Below are 19,407 nucleotides of genomic sequence, written 5' to 3'. Positions count from 1 at the left end.
TGTTAAGACCATATTTATGTTGCAACTGTGAAAAATCAAGCAGTTTACCATTTAAAATAACATCATCTAAAGTCTGTATACCTGCAATAATCCAATGCTTCCATACGATTTTAAATCCGCCAATTTGAATTTTGGAGTTTAGCCATATAGATTGATTTGTTGATTTATGTATTGGGTTAGGTGTTAGATTACTGATATAACGCAATGTTTTCCATGTATCCATCAATATTCTGTTCTCTTTATATATTCTAGACATCTTTACACTGATATAACATGAGATAAATGTAAAGGAAACATGAGTCGCCATTCCAAATACAACCAATCTGGGGTATTTTCCATGAGCTCTGGGAGGACCCAATATATACCCTGGCGTAAAATATAGGCTTGATGATACACATAAAAGTTTGGAAAATTTACCCCACCCTCCACAATTGGTTTTTGTAAAGATACTAAAGCAATTCTAGGCATTTTACCCAGCCAAACAAATTTTGTAAGAATACCATTTAACTTTTTATAAAAGGACCCTTGAAAAAAAACTGGTATCATACTCATTTGATAACAAACCACAGGCAATATCATCATTTTAATAGTTTGGACTCTCCCCCACCAAGAAAGATGTAAAGGATTCCCATTGCTCGCACATTTTTGTTACTTTTTTTAATAAAATTTTTTCATTCTCTTTCATTGTGTCTTCCAGTGTATTTTTTTATCCTAATACCTAAATATTTTAGTCCATCTTCCTTCCATACAAATGAGAATGAATCAAAAAAGCCTTTATAGTACAATACACATTAAGTGGAATAATTTCTGACTTACTCCAATTTTATCTTATACCCTGAAAATTTTCCAAATTTATCTTATCAACTCTAGCAAGCATGGAATGGTAGTTTCTGGATTTCTCAAATAAAGCAGTATATCATCTGCATACACAGAAACTATATATTCCCAATCTGTACGAGGAATATCCTGTATCCCCTTTGCTTGTTGAATGGCTAATAACAAGGGTTCTAATACAATATCAAAAAGCAAAGGAGATAATGGACAGCCTTGTCTAACCCCCCTCTGCAAATTAAAAGGCTCTGATAAATTATTATTAATATACAATCTTGCAGAAGGGGAGCTATACAACGTCTGAATCATTTGTATAAATCCTAAACCTATACCAAACCAATCTAATGCTTGATACATGAAAGTCCACTCAACCCGATCAAATGCTTTCTCCGCGTCCAAAGAGACAGAGAAAGCTGGATCTTTTATGGCTTTTGTTAAATTTAACATATGAAAAGCCAATCTGGTATTATTAGAGAATGTCTTTTAGCAACAAATCCCATAAAGCCAATGTCTTAGCTAAACGTTTTCCATCAACATTGATTAGCGAGATAGGCCTGTAGTTTGAAACCAAAGTGGGATCTTTGTTTGGCTTTGGCAAAACAATTGTTAATGATTCTGCCATAGTGCCATAGTACCTGTAATACAACCTTTATTAAGTTGGGACTGATGTAAATTTAATAAATGAGGTAATAGGGTAATTTGAAATGATTTACAAAACTCTACTGTGAAACCATCACCACCTGGAGTGGATCCAACTCTAAGAGATTTCAACGCTGTTTCTAATTCTTTTAGTGATATAGGCTCTTTCAAACTTCTTTTTATATATTCAGGAATCTTCAGTCCAATAATTAGATTCAAAAATTCTAAACCATCTCCTATCTCCATAAGGCTCAGAAGAATATAGGTCTTTATAAAAATTTAGAAATTGATTTAAAATACTTCCAATTTTAGTATGTGTCTCTCCATTCTCATCTTTTATTGCAATAATTTTTGTTCTTCTTTTCTTTGCTTTAAGATAATTTGCCAATAATCTTCCCGCCTTTGAGCTTCCATAATACAAAGTTTGTTGGTAAAACAAATCTTTCCTTACAAATTTTGAAGATATCTCATTATATTTACCTTTTGCTTTTAATAAAGCCTGTAGGGTACTTTGTTCCCACTTATCAACTAATTTGGTTTCCAAATGTTTAATTTCTTTTTCCAAATTATAAAATTGTTTTTTAAGTTGTTTTCTAATATATACCGAATATGAGATAATATTACCTCTCATGGTAGCCTTAAATGCATCCCATAGTATTTCTATGGTGATATCTTCTGACGTATTAAGTTGAACAAATTCAATCATTTTTAATTTAAAACCAGCTTCACTATCTGTTCTAACCACATCCTCTGGCAACGCAATCCGGAGCTTAACTATTCTCTTAGTGAAAAAAAATTTCCTCCTATTGGTTTTAAGAGTATTTCCCTGTAACTTCATCTAGTGTCCCCTAGTCTTTGTAATTTCTGACGGAGTGAAAAATCAATCCATTTGTACTCGTTCTACTCCACTCAGGATTTTTTAGATTTCAATCATATCTTCTCTCAACTGTCTCTTTTCCAAGCTGAAAAGCCCAAACCATTTTAGTCTTTCTTCATACGAGAGGGATTCCATTCCCGTTACCATCATGGTCGCTCTTCTTTGAACCTTTTCTAGCACCACTATATCTTTCTTGAGATAAGGAGACCAGAATTAAATGCAATAGTTCAAGTTCACTTTATTTTTGATGAATCGCCTATTTAAAACATTCTAAGCGATGTACAATTAAAAACAGATTATAAGAGAACATATAGTCATATTAGTAATACATTAATAACAGCTAAATAAATATTTGTTAAATAATTACATAAAACAGAAAAGATCTCTATATATAATGTTAAAAACAAACATGAAAAGAGGGAAAGGGGGGAAAAAGTTACAAATTTTTCTCTTGATGGAGGAAAAAAACATATATTAGGGGAAAAAACAAAGGGAGGGGAAGAAAAGAGAAAAAAAGGAAAAATAAAAAATAAAAGGAGAGATTAATTAATCGATAAAGGCATCATTGAATAAGAAAGTTTTTAAAAGTTTTTTAAAAGAGACAAGATCTCTATCCTTTCTAATAAAAAGAGGCAGAGTGTTCCAGAGTTGGGGAGCTAAAACTGAGAACATATCGTTTCTCCTTGTTCCCACAATTTTTAAGGAAGGGACCAATAATAACTCTTGTTGTGACGATCGAAGAGATCGATTTGAATGATATGGAATAATCATTCTAGATATAAATTGAGGGGTATTATATAGTAGGACCTTAAAGACTAGAAATGCTATTTTAAACGTTATTCGATGATTAATAGGTAGCCAGTGTGACTTAATAAGAAGGGGTGTTACGTGGTCGTATTTTTTTGCTTTATGTATAAGTTTTATGGCAGTATTTTGGATTATTTGGAGTCTTTTATTTTCTTTTTGGGAAATATTATATAATAAAGAATTACAGTAGTCTAATTTGGAAATAATCATAGAACGAACAAGGATATTAACAGATTTTGGTTCTAAGAAGGATGAGATAGATCTTATCAAACGTAATTTATAAAAACAGGATTTGACCGTTTGACTTATGTGATCATGAAAAGATAGATTCGTATCAATAGTAACTCCTAAAATTTTTATGGATGAAACAGATTCAATTGGGTTATTTTCAAGCAAAAAAGGGGATATTGGTATAATGTCTTTTTTCCATGTAAATAGCATTGTTTGTGTTTTTTGTATATTTAGTGAGAGTTTATTGTTGCAGAGCCAGTTTTTTATTATATCCAATTTGGTGTTGATGGCTATAATTTCATCATTATTTCCGGGATCAAGTGGGTGGAGAAGTTGAATATACTCCAAATGAGGTCGCACCATGATACAGGGGCATTGTGACATTCTTAATTTTGTTAACCATCCCTTTTTTTAATAATTCCCAGCATCATATTTGCTTTTTTGGCCGCCGCCGCACATTGGCCAGGTTTCATCGTATTCTGTGCAATGACACCCAGATCCTTTTCTTGGGCGTTATCACTCCCCCCCCCCCCCAAGGTAGACCCTAGCATCCGGTAACTTGCTTCAGGTTATTCTTCCCAATGTGCATCACTTTGCATTTGTCCACATTAAATTTTATCTGCCACTTGGACGCCCAGTCTTCTAATTTCCTATGGTCCGCCTGAAATTTTTCACAATCCGCTTACGTTTTAACAACTTTGAACAGTTTAGTGTCATCTGCAAATTTAATCACCTCACTCGTCGTTCCAATTTCCAGATCATTTATAAATAAGTTAAATAGCACCGGTCCCAGTACAGACCCCTGCGGCACTCCACTGTTTACTCTTTTCCATTGAGAAAAATGACCATTTAACCCTACCCTCTGTTTTCTATCCGATAACCAATTCCTTATCCACAACTAAACTTTGCCACCTATTCCATGAGTCTTTAATTTTCTCAGGAGCTTTTCGTGAGGAACTTTATCAAAAGCTTTCTGAAAATCTAGATACACTATATCAACCGGCTCACCTTTATCCACATGTTTATTCACACCTTCAAAGAAATCAAGCAAATTTGTGAGGCAAGATCTCCCTCGGCTGAACCCATGCTGACTCTGTCTCATTAAATCATGTTTGTCCACGTGTTCCACAATTTTATTTTTATAATTGTTTCTACCATTTTGTCCGGCAATGAAGTGAGGCTTACAAGTCTGTAATTTCCCCTGGAGCCCTTTTAAAAAATCGGCGTAACATTGGCCACCCTCCAATCTTCAGGTACTACAGACGATTTCAGTGACAGGTTACAGATCACTAACAGGTCAGCAATTTCATGTTTGAGTTCTTTTAGTATCCTGGGATGTATATCACTTTTTAACTTGTCGATTTGGCTCAATACATCTTCCAGATTCACTGAGATTTATTTCAGTTCCTCCGCATCATCACCCTTAAAATCATTTCTGGTTTTAGATAAAAATCCAAATAAATAAATAAGATGTAACCTGCATGCTACGAGATTGCTCTTTACAGTTTCTGTTTTTAAATGACCATTTCTCTTTTTCCAAAAGGCAGAAACCTATTGTTAGCTTGGAATCATCTCCTTCATTTTATTTTAGAAAGACATGATTACTTTTTGAGTTGTTTGATTGTCTAAATAGATTTATCTAAGGAGAGAGGGCATTAGAAATTAGAACTATTTTTGCTTATGTATATAAAGATATTCAGTATTACATTCTGGAAAAGGGGATTATAAATACTTATTTGATGAATCCAAATTAAAGACCACCAGAGGCTGAACAGAACTTTGAGACAGATCATATAATTATATGCAAGTGTCAGCCATGTAATTAGATAACAGCATATGTACTTAAATAGCTGGATTGGCATGCACGTGGGAACAGAGAACACAAAAGTCACTTATTAAAACTAATTTAGGGTCTGATTCACTAAAGCTTTTTTTCGCATTCAGCATTTCTGGTGGGAAAAGTAAATCAGGCCATAAGACATATATCATTATCCATCTATTCAGTTCATTCAATGTGACTTTCATGGACTCAAATTATCCTTTATAACAAAAAACAAGGACCATCCATGTTGGAATGGGAAGGTGCTCAATAAATATTTTTAAATAAATAAATAAAACAGATAAAGAAATAAATGTATCCAGTACAAAATCAACTTTCTTAGCTTAAGAAGAGTAGAGGAGTGGCCTAGTGCTTGGTACAACAGAAAAGAACAGGAGAAGCCAGAGTTAAAATTTTGGGTTTTCCCTACTGGCCTTCTTTGTAATCTTGGATAAATCACTTCACTCTCCGTTCCTTTGATGCAAACTTTGAATGTATATCAAGGAAACTTACCTTGAACCTAGGTTCAAAAAGATGAGTACTGTAGTTAATTCCATTGTCACTTCTATCTACCGTATTTTCACGCATATAACGCGCATACATGTATAACACGCATACGTGTATAGCGCGCGGGAACAAAGCATTGCTGTAAAAAAAAATCAATATAGCACGGACACGCGTATACTGCGCATGCTGCTATAACTTCCTCCCGCCACCCCCGCTTACTCCCTCTTCTGGCCTGCGAACCGGCATCCTCCCCCCCACTCGCGTCACCCCCCTCCCCCGCTATCCTACATCCCCCCCAGCACCGCAAAGACATCGCTTACCCGATTGAGCACCGGCACCAGCACCAATGCACAGGACGTGCCAGTGCCAGTGCCCAAAGATCCTCCCTCGCCTGGGCTGGGCTGGGCTGGGCGGTGCGAGAGAGATCCTCCCTCTTCCCTGTGCTGGGCTGGGCTGGGCTTTGAGCATTTGCGCATGCTCAAAGCCTTCTGGTCTCGCTCTCTCCGAGATTCTGAATCTGAGAATCTCGGAGAGAGCGAGACCAGAAAGCTTTGAACATTTGCAAATGATCGTGGGGGAGGGGGGGGTGACGCGAGCGGAGGGGAGGATGCGCGCGTTATATGCGTGAAAATACGGTAATTCCTCTTGTCGAGAGGAATCTTACAAAAGGACATCTATGTGTGACATCCTAAGAGGCACCTATTTTATGAAGGCAACATATGTACCTCAGGAAACAGACCCTAATATTTTTAAAAAGCTGAGCTCCTAAATTTAGAAACCTTCCGCAAGTTAGGTGCTTATATTTGCCCCCTACCTTCAGACATACTTAGGAACCTAACCCCCCATCCCTTTTATGAAGCCATATTAGGCTTCTTTATCATCAGCCATGGTGTACCATTTCCACGAATTTCCACGAAAATAAGCCCTAGTAAGATTTTCGGGGTAGATCTTAATATAAGGCCTACCCCAAAAATAAGCCCTAGTCCCTGGATTTGCTAGCAACAGCGCTTCCCCCCCCCCCGCCTCTGCCCCTGATGCGCAGCCGAACCTCTGCTGACTCTTCCATATCTCCTTTCTGTCTGAACCCCACCGACCACGAGACCTACTACCTCACTCCATAAAGCAGCGTCGGCAGCACTCTAAATAGGCTGCTTTGTGGTCTTCTCCTGCTGGGGCATTCCCTCTGCCACATCACTGATGATGTCATCAGCAAGGCACACAGAAGGCCGCGACGAGAGAAGGCCGCAAAGCAACCTGTTTAGAGTGCTGCCGACGCTGCTCTGTGGAAGGAGGTAAGTAGGTCTCGTGGTCAGCAGGGTTCAGATAGGAGGGAGAGATGGAAGGATGAGATGGTCAGCGGGGGTTTGGCTGTGCAGCCGGGGGAGGGGATGCTTCTCAAGGGTTCTGTTGCAGCTGCACGGAAGGGAGGGATAGAAGCTGAGCAAGGGTTCTGCTGCACGAGGGATGGGAGGGAGGAATAGAAAAGGGGATGGGGAGAGGGGAGGAAAGATGCTGCACATGTGAGGGAGAGAAAGGAAAGAGGAAGAATTGGGGTGGAGGAGGGGAAGGGAGAGATGATCATTGTACATGAAAAAAATAAGACCTACCCCGAAAATAAGACCTAGTGCAGTTTTTGGGCCCAAAATTAATATAAGACACTGTCTTGTTTTCGGGGAAACACGGTATTAACTCTGACACTCATAGAATTCCTATGAGCGTCGGAGCTAATACCGCCATGGTAGGCAATTAAATAGTGTAACGCAGCTTCATAAAAGGGGGCCTAATTTTCCAGCTAAGAATTCTTCTGAATTTCAGTGCTTCATAGCTATGCTTCTACTGTAAATTTAGACTTGTCATTCATTCATTCACCTAAATTTAAAAGCATAATTTAAGAGTCTAATTGCTGAAAATCAGAGCTAGGCTCCTAATTTTTCCACACTCTAATCCCTCTGTTGCCATCCACCTCTGTTGCCATCCACTTTCTAGAATCTTAAATTCAGTGAAATGTTGGGTATAAATTTAGGAACTCAGCTCTATTAAATTTTCAAATAGGGCAATTTAGAAGCCTGGCTTAAAAGGTTTGCGGCATAAACTCTTTGAAAATTAACACCATATATTCTAAAAATTTAATTATTATAATTTGCTTTGAGAGGAAAGCAGAACTCAGTCCCAAAGCACCGAGACTTCACAAAACCCAACACGAAAAGTAGATTCCATTGACTTCTGCCAACCACATCAACATAGAAAGCACAGACAAAAGGTAAAACACAGATTTACCGGATCTTCTGGATTTCCCTGGGTCCTCTATAAATTTTAAAATTTCACTGTCTCCTGACCATTCATAAATCTCCTACAATCCCAGTCCTTCAATGTCCACCTTAAAAGCCTTTCCCTCTCCATTTAAGCCACTGCATGACGTTAGTTTGCATCACAGAGGGTGTGACGACTCCCGACGCCAGTATTCATTTGAAAAGCTTTCCGCTGCCCTCCTCCCTCCCTGGCTAACGTCTGACGTGAGATCTCTTCCTGGATCTGCGTTCTGTTTTAAGTGCTTGCAGGTGCAAGTCTTCCCCCATGCACCCTGAAAGTTTATTCGCTTTTTTCAACGGTCCCTTCTCGTTTTTGTGTTTGTTCTTCGCGTTTGACTTCTCTCCCTCCAACCAACCGACCACACCCACGCCGTGAGATCAGGCAGCTCGCGGTCGATGCCTTCCTTCTGTTGCATCACTTCCTGTAGAATCGATAGATGAGGCGGCAGAGGGAAGGGCCCGCCGCGAGCAGCCTGTTCACAGCGCTGCGTCTCTGCAGTTGCTACTGCTACTCCGGAGGGGGAGGATGATACTAGTGCTACCCGATATGAATCGGACACTCACCGATTCGCAAGCTGCCACCCTGTTGAGACCTGACCTATTTCCAAGGCCTTCTAAAGCAGGCAGCACTCTGGCTCTGAACAGGCTGCTTTGGGGCGTTCCCTGTTCCGTGTCACTGATGGCGTCATCGGTGACGGGGCACTGGGAAGGCCTCGAAGCAGGTCGTTCAAAGCTGCTTTAGAAGGTGTGGGAGGTATGTCAGACTCACTGTGGGAGGATCGATGGGTGGCTGCTGCACATGGAGATGGGAAGGATAGGAAGCTGCTGCACAAGGGGGTGGGAGGAGAGGAAAGATGCTGCACATGGGGGAGGAGAAAGGTGAGAGGAAGAATTGGGGTGGAGGACAGGAAGAGAGATGAAACAAGGAGGTAGAGTGAGGGAGACATTCTGCATAGGGTGGAGGGGAGGGAGACTTGCTTGGAGAAGACAGGGAGAAATGTTAGACATAGGGTGGAGAGCAGAGAGAGATGGTGAATGGGAGAGAGAGAAAGAAATGTTGCACATCATCATGGGGGGGGGGGGAGTAGAGAGGTTTGACCCAGGACACAAGTCAGAGAGACAGCGAGATGGTAGAAAGTGGGAAAGAAACAAATGTTGGATAAGGCAGTAGAAGACAGAAAAAAAAAATAATTTTCTATTTTGTGATTACAGTATGCCAGAGTTGTTAGACAGTGAGCTCAGACCTAACAGAGGAAAAGTCTTATTTATTTTGTTTACACCACAGTGCCAATGTGAGGTTGGAGAAGGCAAAAGAGGGTAGAGTGGGTTGAAAGACTACAAAATAAACCTGCCAGGATGTTTGGAAAAAAAAACCTGCCCGATTGGAGTGGGAAAAGTGAATTAAAAAAATCGATTCAGTAGGCTGAATCTAATCGAAATTTTTTTCCTGAATTGGGTAGTACTAATGAATATTAGACCACAATTTTTTTTACCGGGGGGGGGGAGAAGGAGGGGACATAAATTGTAGGGGGGGGAGGGGACATGGAGGATGTTAAACTTGGATGGAGAGAAGAAGAGGGGAGGAGACATGGACAATAGATCAGTAAGTGGATGGGAAAGGGGGTGAGAAGGAAACTCAGGTCAGAAAGGGAGGTGGGAAGGAAGAGATGCTTGATCATAGAGGGAGAGAGATGCCAGACCATGGGGAAGGAATTCAGGGTGCAAGCTAAAGAGGTGGGGAGAGGAGATAGGGATACTAGACCCATAAGGGAGGGTTGGGAGTGTTAGAGTGACCAAGACCAGAAATGGGTTGGGAAGGGAGAAAGAGATTCTTAGCCAGTGGAGAGAGAGATGTCAGACTGTGGGGGCTAAGGAGGGGAATCAGGGTGCAAATAAGAGGGGTGAGATTTAAAGGGAGGTAGAACTGTACTTGGAGTGAGAGAAGGAACTGTGGAGGCTGGAACCTGAGAGAGGAAAAGGCAGGAAGAAATTTCAGGCCTCAGGATAGGAGGATTCTACACAAAACACTACAAATAAACTGCAGAATTTTCAAAACTTTTGTGCAAAATATCCAGAATTTTTCACAGAATTTAACCAGGAGTAACCTGTCCCTTCTCTTGGTTTTTGGCGGTTATCAGGGGAAATAACTCTTTACCTATCAGGGCCAGTGTTAGGTTAGGGGAGGACAAACAGGGCAGCTGCCCTGGGCCTCACAGCTCCAGGGGATCCTGTGGTCTGGGCATCTCTTCCCCTACTGTCCATCTCCCTCTCCCTCACCTTCCTGGTCTTCTTCCAAAGTCGAAATCTTTTTCAAAGGAGCCCTTGCGCAGCAGCCATCCTCAAGCTGCTGGCGCTGCCCCAATGCTTTCTTCTGCTGCAGTTTGTGAGGCTGGCTGCCATGCTGGAGCCCCTCTGAAAGAGAAGATTTCAACTTTGAAAGGAATTCGGGAAGGTAAGGGGGAGGGAGACGGACAGAAGAAAAAAAAGATGCCTGGTCCGCAGGGCGCCCTTGAACTGTTTTAAGTTAGCTCAGAGTTGGGGGGCAAGGAGGGATGAGAGCAGGGAGAAAAACAGACCAGAGGTGGGGGGAGAGACTAGTAAACAAATTGTGAAACAGAGGGAGTGGAGTGGGAGAGAGATGGACAATGGAAAGGAGGGAGAGATCTTATAGGAACATAGGCACTAGGCAGCCCTCCATTTTGGGGGTGACAACGTATTCTTCCTCCATCCCCTCCCCCTGCAGGTGGTCATGCATTTCTTTCCCTCTTCCACTTCCTATGATCCAGTGTCTTTCTCTCCTCTCCATGGTCTGGTATCACTTTTCCCTTTCCTCTACCCCACATGCTACCAGTGGCACAGTAAGAGGGGTGTGAGTGGACCACCCCAGGTGCCATCTTGTTGGGGGTGCTGGCACCTCTCTGCCCCCATGCCATTCTTGTGCCTTCCCTACCCACCCCCGTAATATTTTAAATCTTCACCAGCATGAGTAACTTTTCCAGTCTGTTTCTCTTGCCGGCCTTGCTCCCCTCTGAAATCATTTCCTGGTTGCTTGCCAGGAAGTGAATTATTAGAGAAAGCCAATGCCAGAGTGAGCAGCAGGCAGGAGAAGTTGCTTCACTAGCGAAGATTTAAAGAGGTAATGGGGGAGAATGGGGGGGGGAGTAGGGATGGAGTGGGAGGGTGGAGAGGAGGGTGCGGGGGTGCCACCACTTACCACCTCTTACCAACCTAGAAGCTTTCTCTCTGCAATATCATCCAAAGTGAAAGTTTCTCGGTCAGTGAGAGGCAAGGCTGCCTTGAAAGCTGAGGCTGGAGAACTGCAGCAGCAGCAGTTGGGGGTAGGGGAAAGGGGAGAGATGCTATACACTGCATAGGTTGAGGGGTTGGAGAATGCAGGACAGTATATGCATTGCCTCGGGGGGGATCCTGAGTCAAGAATGAGTGTGGAGGGGGGGGCTTGGCCTCCCACAGCTACACACCTGCGAGGGAAGAGAATGACAGAGATGTTAGACCCAGGGGAGGTAGACAGGCCAAGGAAGGGAAGATGCTGAATGGAAAGGCGGTTGGGAAGAGCAAGAAATGCATTGGATAAGAACATAAGAATAGCCTTGCTGGGTCAGACCAGTGGTCCATCTAGCCCAGTAGCCAATCCTCATGGTGGCCAATCCAGGGCAAGCAGTGGCTTCCCCCATGTCTGTCTCAATAACAGATTATAGACTATTCCTCCAGGAAGTTGTCCAAACCTTTCTTAAAACCAGTTATGCTATCCACTCTTACAACAACCTTTGGCAGCACGTTCCAGAGCTTTACTATTCTCTGAGGGAAAAAATATTTCCTTCTATTGGTTTTAAAAGTATTTCCCTGTAACTTCGAGTGTCCCCTAGTCCCCTAGTCTTTGTAAATTTTGACAGAGTGAAAAATTGATCCACTTGTACCCATTGTACTCCACTCAGGATTTTGTAGACTTTAATCATATCTCCCCTCAGCCGTTTCTTTTCCAAGCTGAAGAGCCCTAACCTTTTTAGTCTTTCCTTATATAAGAGGAATACAATCCCCTTTATCATCTTGGTCACTCTTCTTTTAACCTTTTCTAGTGCTGCTATATCTTTCTTGAGATAAGGAGTCCAAAATTGAACACAATACTCCAGGTGAGGTTGCAGAGGCATTATAACATTCTTAGTCTTGTTAACCATCCCTTTTTTTAAATAATTCCTAGCATCTTGTTTGCTTTTTTGGCTGCCACTTCACATTGGGTGGAAGGTTTCATCGTATTGTCTACAGCAGTGATTCCCAACCCTGTCCTGGAGGAACACCAGGCCAATCGGATTTTCAGGCTAGCCCTAATGAATATGCATGAGAGAGATTTGCATATGATGGAAGTGATAGGCATGCAAATTTGCTTCATGCATATTCATTAGGGCTAGCCTGAAAACCCAATTGGCCTGGTGTTCCTCCAGGACAGGGTTGGGAACCACTGGTCTACAGTGACACTGAGATCTTTGTCTTGGGTGCTAACCCCCAAGGTGGACCCTAGCATCTGGTAACTGTGATTTAGGATATTCTTCCCAATGTGCATCACTTTGCATTTGCCACATTAAATTACATCTGCCACTTGGATGCCCAGCCTTTCAATTTCCTAAGGTCTGCCTGCAATTGTTCACAACTTTGAACAGTTTAGTGTTATCTGCATATTTAATCACCTCACTCATCATTCCAATTAGAGACTGACACAGGGACAAATTTGTTCCTGTCCCCGCAGGAACTCAATTTCCCTGTCCCGTCCCCATAAGTTTTGTCATTGTCCCTGTCCCATTCCTGTAAGCTCTACCTTAATCACACAAGCATCGAACACTTATGATTTTAAAGTGTTTGAGGCTCGTGCAGATGAGGATGGTGTTTGCAGAAATGGGGCAGGGAATGATCAGTATATCAAAGACAGGTGTAGAGAGGGAATGAAACAAGACAGGAGAGAGGAAAAAAGACATGGACCTCAACCTCTGGGTAGGGAGTTATTAAACATAGAAACATAGAAATAGACGGCAGATAAGGGCCCACGGCCTATCTAGTCTGCCCACCTTAATGTCCCTCCCCTACCTTTGCCCTGTGAATAGATCCCATGTGCCGATCCCATTTGGCCTTAAAATCAGGCACGCTGCTGGCCTCAATCACCTGTAGTGGAAGACTATTCCAGCGATCAACCACTCTTTCAGTGAAAAAGAATTTCCTGGTGTCACCTCGTAGTTTCCCTCCCCTAATTTTCCACGGATGCCCTCTTGTTGTCGTGGGACCCTTGAAAAAGAAGATATCTTCCTCCACCTTGATGCGGCCCGTAAGATACTTGAACGTCTCGATCATGTCCCCCCTCTCTCTGCGCTCCTCGAGCGAGTATAGCTGTAATTTGTCAAGCCGTTTTTCGTATGGTAGATCCTTGAGTCCCGAGACCATCCGGGTGGCCATTCTTTGCACCGACTCCAGTCTCAGCACATCCTTGCGATAATGCGGCCTCCAGAATTGCACACAGTATTCCAGGTGGGGCCTCACCATAGATCTATACAATGGCATAATGACTTCCGCCTTACGACTGACGAAACCCCTTCGTATGCAGCCCATGATTTGTCTTGCCTTGGACGAAGCCTGCTCCACTTGATTGGCAGACTTCATGTCCTCACTGACGATTACCCCCAAGTCTCGTTCTGCTACCGTTTTTGCTAGGATCTCGCCATTAAGGGTATAAGACTTGTATGGATTCTGGCTGCCCAGGTGCATAACTTTGCATTTTTTGGCATTGAAGTTGAGTTGCCATGTCCTAGACCATCGCTCCAGTAGGAGTAGGTCGTGCATCATGTTGTCGGGCACTGAATCTTCGTCTGTTGTGCATTTGCCCACTACATTACTCAGTTTGGCGTCATCGGCGAATAATGTTATTTTACCTCGAAGCCCTTCTGCCAAGTCTCTTATAAAGATGTTGAATAGGATTGGGCCCAAGACTGAGCCCTGTGGTACTCCACTAATCACCTCCGTCATTTCGGAGGGGGTGCCGTTCACCACCACCTTTTGGAGCCTACCTCCAAGCCATCTCCCAACCCATTTCGTCAATGTGTCATCTAATCCTATAGAACTCATCTTGCTCAGTAACCTGCGGTGTGGTACGCTATAGAATGCTTTGCTAAAGTCCAGGTACACGATGTCCAGGGACTCCCCAATATCCAGCTTCCCCGTTACCCAGTCAAAGAAGCTGATCAGGTTGGATTGGCAGGATCTCCCCTTAGTAAATCCATTAAAAGACATAGGAAAGTAGAAGATGCTGTATACATAGAAGGAAGACTGTGATTTCTGTTTTAACAAACTTATGGTCCAGCACACCTAAAGTAAAGCATACAACAGAAAAGCACAGTCTTCAAAAACCTTCCACAAAACCAACAACTGGCCATAGCAGGGATAGAGGTAATCTATAAGATGTCTAAAGAACGGGCATTAGATGTTTTTTGCATTGATTAGAATCTACAGACCCACAAAGCTGATCTGAGGGGAGGGGGGAGTGTACATCCTGTAAAGGATAAATTAGAGGTAAGTCACCGTTTGAGGGATAAAGATCCAAAGACTATGCAGACCTTATATGAGTTATGACAAAGGGTGGAAATATTTGACTTCAATTATACAGCTTTGAAAACTAATAAAGAAGATTTTTCTTTGGTGTGGGTAGTACAAGCTTTTCTTTTTGTAGCAGTATCTTGGAACAGCAATGAGTTCTACAGAAAAACTGTAGTGGAAGCATTTCCCAAGAAGCAGTTCCAATGTGACTGAACAACTATCTGGATAGAAGGAGCACTTGTTGGCAAAAGTAAATAAGAATATAAGAATTGCCGCTGCTGGGTCAGACCAGTGGTCCATCGTGCCCAGCAGTCTGCTCATGCGGCGGCCCCCAGTGGATGCAGCCCTCCTGGAAGCAATGGGGGCTGAATCTAGGTCTGTGCAGCTCTCCTGAAAGCAATGGGGATTGGATCTAGGTGGATGCAGCCCTCCTGGAAGAAAAGGAGGCTGGATCCAGGTCTGTGCAGCCCTCCTGGAAACAAAGACCCTGCTCTATCCTCCTTTGCTTAATCCTGCCCCCATAGGTGAACTGTAGGTCATAGAGCCAGGACAGGAAAAAGAGCCAGACATAACAGGTCAGCATGGGGGCTTGCCCCATACCAAAACCAACATAAAAAACACCCTGGTCTTAAGGTAGTACTAGAGAATGACACGGTGACAAAATTCATCACCGTTCCCGTCCCTGCGGATAACCGCGGGAAACCATCTTCATGTCATTCTTTAAGGAGAGAGAGAAGAATCAGAGTCTGAATGGCCACAACCACTGACCCACAAGCTTTGCTTTGAAGTATGCTGGTGTAGAAGGACCGAGGTTGAAATAGACACTAGAAAATGACATGGGATTATTTCCCGCGGTTATCCGCGGGGACGGGAACGGTGATGAATTTTGTCACCGTGTCATTCTCTAGTACTACCTTAAGACCAGGGTGTTTTTTATGTTGGTTTTGGTATGGGGCAAGCCCCCATGCTGACCTGTTATGTCTGGCTCTTTTTCCTGTCCTGGCTCTATGACCTACAGTTCACCTATGGGGGCAGGATTAAGCAAAGGAGGATAGAGCAGGGGACGGGGACGGTGATGAATTTTGTCACTGTGTCATTCTCTAGGTAGTACTTCAAAGATCCAGAGGATCCAGTGAATCCTGCTTTTACTCAGGCTCAAAAACCACGGGGATGTGAGAGTTTTCAGTGTTTTGTTAAAACAATTGCAGAGAAACACAATCTTTTTTTTTTCTTCTACTTCTTTTGCTTTTCATCAGGGCAACTGGTGTTTAGGAGCTGTATCCAAAAAGCTGAATTAATTTTTTCTGAAAGGAAGGTGGTGACCCTGAGCATTTTTACATCCATTTTCTCCCCAAGCTTATCTGTGTTCTGCATGACTCCTGTGAGCACTTTCATTGTTTTGTTAAAATATGCAGGGAAAGAAACTCTTTTTTTTTTTTTTTTTGCTTCTGTTTCTTTTTTGCCTTTCATCAAGGCAACTGGTATTTAGGAGCTGTGTCTAAAAAAGTTGATTTTTTTTTTACATTTTTGAAAGGAAGGTGTTGCCCTGAGCATTGTTACATACTGTTGAACTGAAAAAAGAGGGTAGGAGGGGTGAATGGCTAAAACTAAAAAAGCACAAACTGTGTGGTCTCCTTCAGGACTGCAGGGGGTGAAGTCAGGAGATCAACATCACTTCCTGTCATGTGACCCATCGAAGATGGTGATGAATACTGTGAAATAGGAAGTGACATAGGGACCTCCAGTGTACACTGTCATCTTGAAAAGGGGATGTGGCCTGGGTGGAGTTATGACACCAATTCCCATGATGTCACTGAAAGGAATGGGCAGGGTTATGTAAAAGAGAGAGGAGTTTAGGGTGGGACCACTTAGTAAGGTAGAGTTATGGAAATAAGGGTGTAGTTATGCAAAAGGCGAGGGAGTATGGGTTGGATTATGCAAAAGCAGTGGACTTGGGCAAGGCCACAGTGTCATATCTGATAATGTCATCATAGAGGGTGGAGCTTGGGCAGAGAATGGGTAGGGCTTAGGCAGATCCTCGGTTCTGATGGGACCAGAAGGGGGCATAGCTACCTGTCAAAAATATGCAAATTAGATTTGATGAAAAATATGTAACCTTACAACTGACATGGATTATTCCACTGCCAATGGCAGGTCTACAGTTATAGAATACCCAGCTTGAAGATGTTCACTCTGAAGATGATTTTGTTTATCCCAATGGAAATTGAAAGCACATTTGTTTTGAGAAATGTTTGGCTATCCTTAGTATTGCAGCCTGACAAGTTAATTGGTTTTAAAGTTGTATTGTCCATTGTATTTAATATGGGCAGACTAGATGGGCTATTTGGCCTTTATCTGCCATCATGTTTCTATGTTTAGCTTTTAGAGTATGTGTACTGTAAATTATGTTGAATGGCATTGCCCATGACTATTCCGTCTGCGCAGTCCTCCAACTACATTGCTGCCAGTGTGTGTATGTGTTGGGGGACTGGTTTTAATAATGTGTTTTCAGTCACTAGAGCCTGCCTTTCCTTAATGAAACAGCACACCCACTGGCAAGATTATAGGTGGAGGACTCCTACAGAACTTAGAAGGAGCAGTGTTGCCCAGTTTTGTAGTACATGTATATAAATTTGTTTTAAATAAATAAAAAGATATTAGGCACCCTAGCAAAATCTTTAAACTTGTATCATGTGCTGCAAGCCCCAGGCCCTCACTCTATCTACATACCTGTTTCCCCAGTCCCCTTTGCAATCTACCTGCCTACCATCCTCCAGCATTTCTCCTAGCAGCCCAGTCCTTGTACTCAGCAGGCAGCGACTCGTACACTGCACATAAGTCGCTGACCCAGAAATCTCCTCTCTGATGTCAGAGGGAAAGCTTGTGGGCCAGCCACATGCAGTGTGTGAATCGCTGCTTGTGCCGTCCCTGCACAGAGTTTGCTGGGGGTGGAAAGAGCAAGTGCGGCTCCAACGAGGAACTGGGCCAGCTTTAGGGGGGGATGCAGCGGACGGGCAAGCAAGCAGGGAGGAATCCCTGGCAACGGCTTTAGAGGGGGCGGGCAGGCAGGGATCCATGGCATACAAGTTAATTTTGGGACAAAGGCTGGAATGCAGGGAGGGGGTATGTCTTTGACGCAGAAGGAAGGGAGGGGGCATGACCATAGGATACAGAAGGGGAGGGAGGAAGGAGACACTAACTTGGGACATAGGAGGGAGGGAATAGAAAGGGAGAATTGTTAGGCATGAGTGTGTGAGTGAGAGATGGTGCACATGGGGAAAGGAAGAAAGGAAAATTGGGCATAGAGAGAGAGAGGAGTGAGGTAGAGATGCATGGGGAATAGAAGGACGAGAGGAAGAAATGTTGGATATGGTGGTGGAGAGGTACCAGAGGGATAGATTGAAGGGAATGCAAGGGGGATGAATGTTGGACATAGTGATGGAGGGAGAGGGATGATAGAAGGAGAAATGGGCATGGGGCTGGTGGGCAGTGGTGAAAAATGCTGTACTTGATCTGGGGGATGAGACAGGGAGAAATGTTGGATGTTGGCAGTAGAGGGAGTAGGAGAGATGCCTGGATCTCTCAAGACAGATGGACAGTGATAGAGAGGGAGACATGTTGCCAATAGGGATAGAGAAGAGAGGAAGAAAAGTTGGACTCATGGAGGGACAAAGAGTGATGTTGGCTGGGGAAGAGAATGAGGTCCGGAGGAGAGAAAGCATGCAGGAGGCAGAAAGAAAGAAATATTGGATGCACAGTCAGAAGGAAGTGCAACCAGAGTACTCATGAAATCACCAGCCAACAAAGGTAGGAAAAATGATTTCATTTTTAATTTAATGATCAAAATGTGTCAGATTTGAGAATTTATATCTGCTGTCTATATTTTGTACTATATTTGTCTATTTTTCTATAGTTGTTACTGAGGTGACATTGCATATTTTAAAGTCATCTGCCTTGACTTCTTTGAAAACCCCCACAAATATAAATGATAATTAACATTTTCTCTGTGTACAGTGTGCTTTGTGTTTTTATTAATTTTGTGGTTACTATTATGTATTAATTAGATTTTATTGTATGTATATGGATGGAAGATTATATTGTATGAAAATGGATGGAAGAAATTACAATTAGTACTATTATAATGGGGGTGGAGTCAGGGGCAGAGCTTGGGTGGGTCTGGGGCGGAGCTTGGGTGGGGTTCTTGGTTGGTATCTGTTAGGCATAGGGGGTACTTGGCTTGAAGAAGTTGAAAAACACTGATCTAAAGTAATAACATTTTACAGAAAGGGTGGTAGAAGCGTGGAACAGTCTCCCAGTAGAGGTGGTGGAGACAGAGGTTGTGTCTGAATTCAGGAAAGCCTGGGATAGGCATGTGGAATCTCTTAGAGAGAGAAAGAGATAATGGTTACTGCGGATGGTTAGAATGGATGAGCCATTTGGTCTTTATCTGCCAACATGTTTCTATGTATGCAAAGGTAAATAGGGAGCCACCCTTCCTAATGTTTTCTTCCCTAAATGTTTTTTTCCTCTTTACTTGATTATTGTAGTTATTACCCTTTTTCCCTTTTGTTTCTCTTTGTCTTTGTTTTTAAAGGATTTTCAATAAATATTATTTTTAATGATGTTTTGTCGTCTTAAATATGTGTTTTCTTAGTCATTACATGTTTTTATGATATTGTACACCGCCTAGAAGGCTGATTGGACAGTATAAGAAATCTTAAATAAACTTGAAACTTGATTATATGGAGAGGGTTGACATGAGTGTAGCGAAATTGATAGAAGATAAGTCGTTCAGC

General features: G+C 42.5%; 1 protein-coding gene across 1 annotated transcript in view; it reads left to right on the top strand.

The window, feature by feature from the left end:
* Positions 1–19,407, top strand: part of ZNF366 (zinc finger protein 366) — a 276,041-nt gene that overhangs the window by 213,908 nt on the left and 42,726 nt on the right. The window lies entirely within an intron of this gene.

Source organism: Geotrypetes seraphini, chromosome 1, assembly GCF_902459505.1.
Source record: "Geotrypetes seraphini chromosome 1, aGeoSer1.1, whole genome shotgun sequence".
In the NCBI taxonomy this organism is placed as follows: Eukaryota; Metazoa; Chordata; class Amphibia; order Gymnophiona; family Dermophiidae; genus Geotrypetes; species Geotrypetes seraphini.
This window is presented reverse-complemented; position numbering and strand designations above follow the sequence as displayed.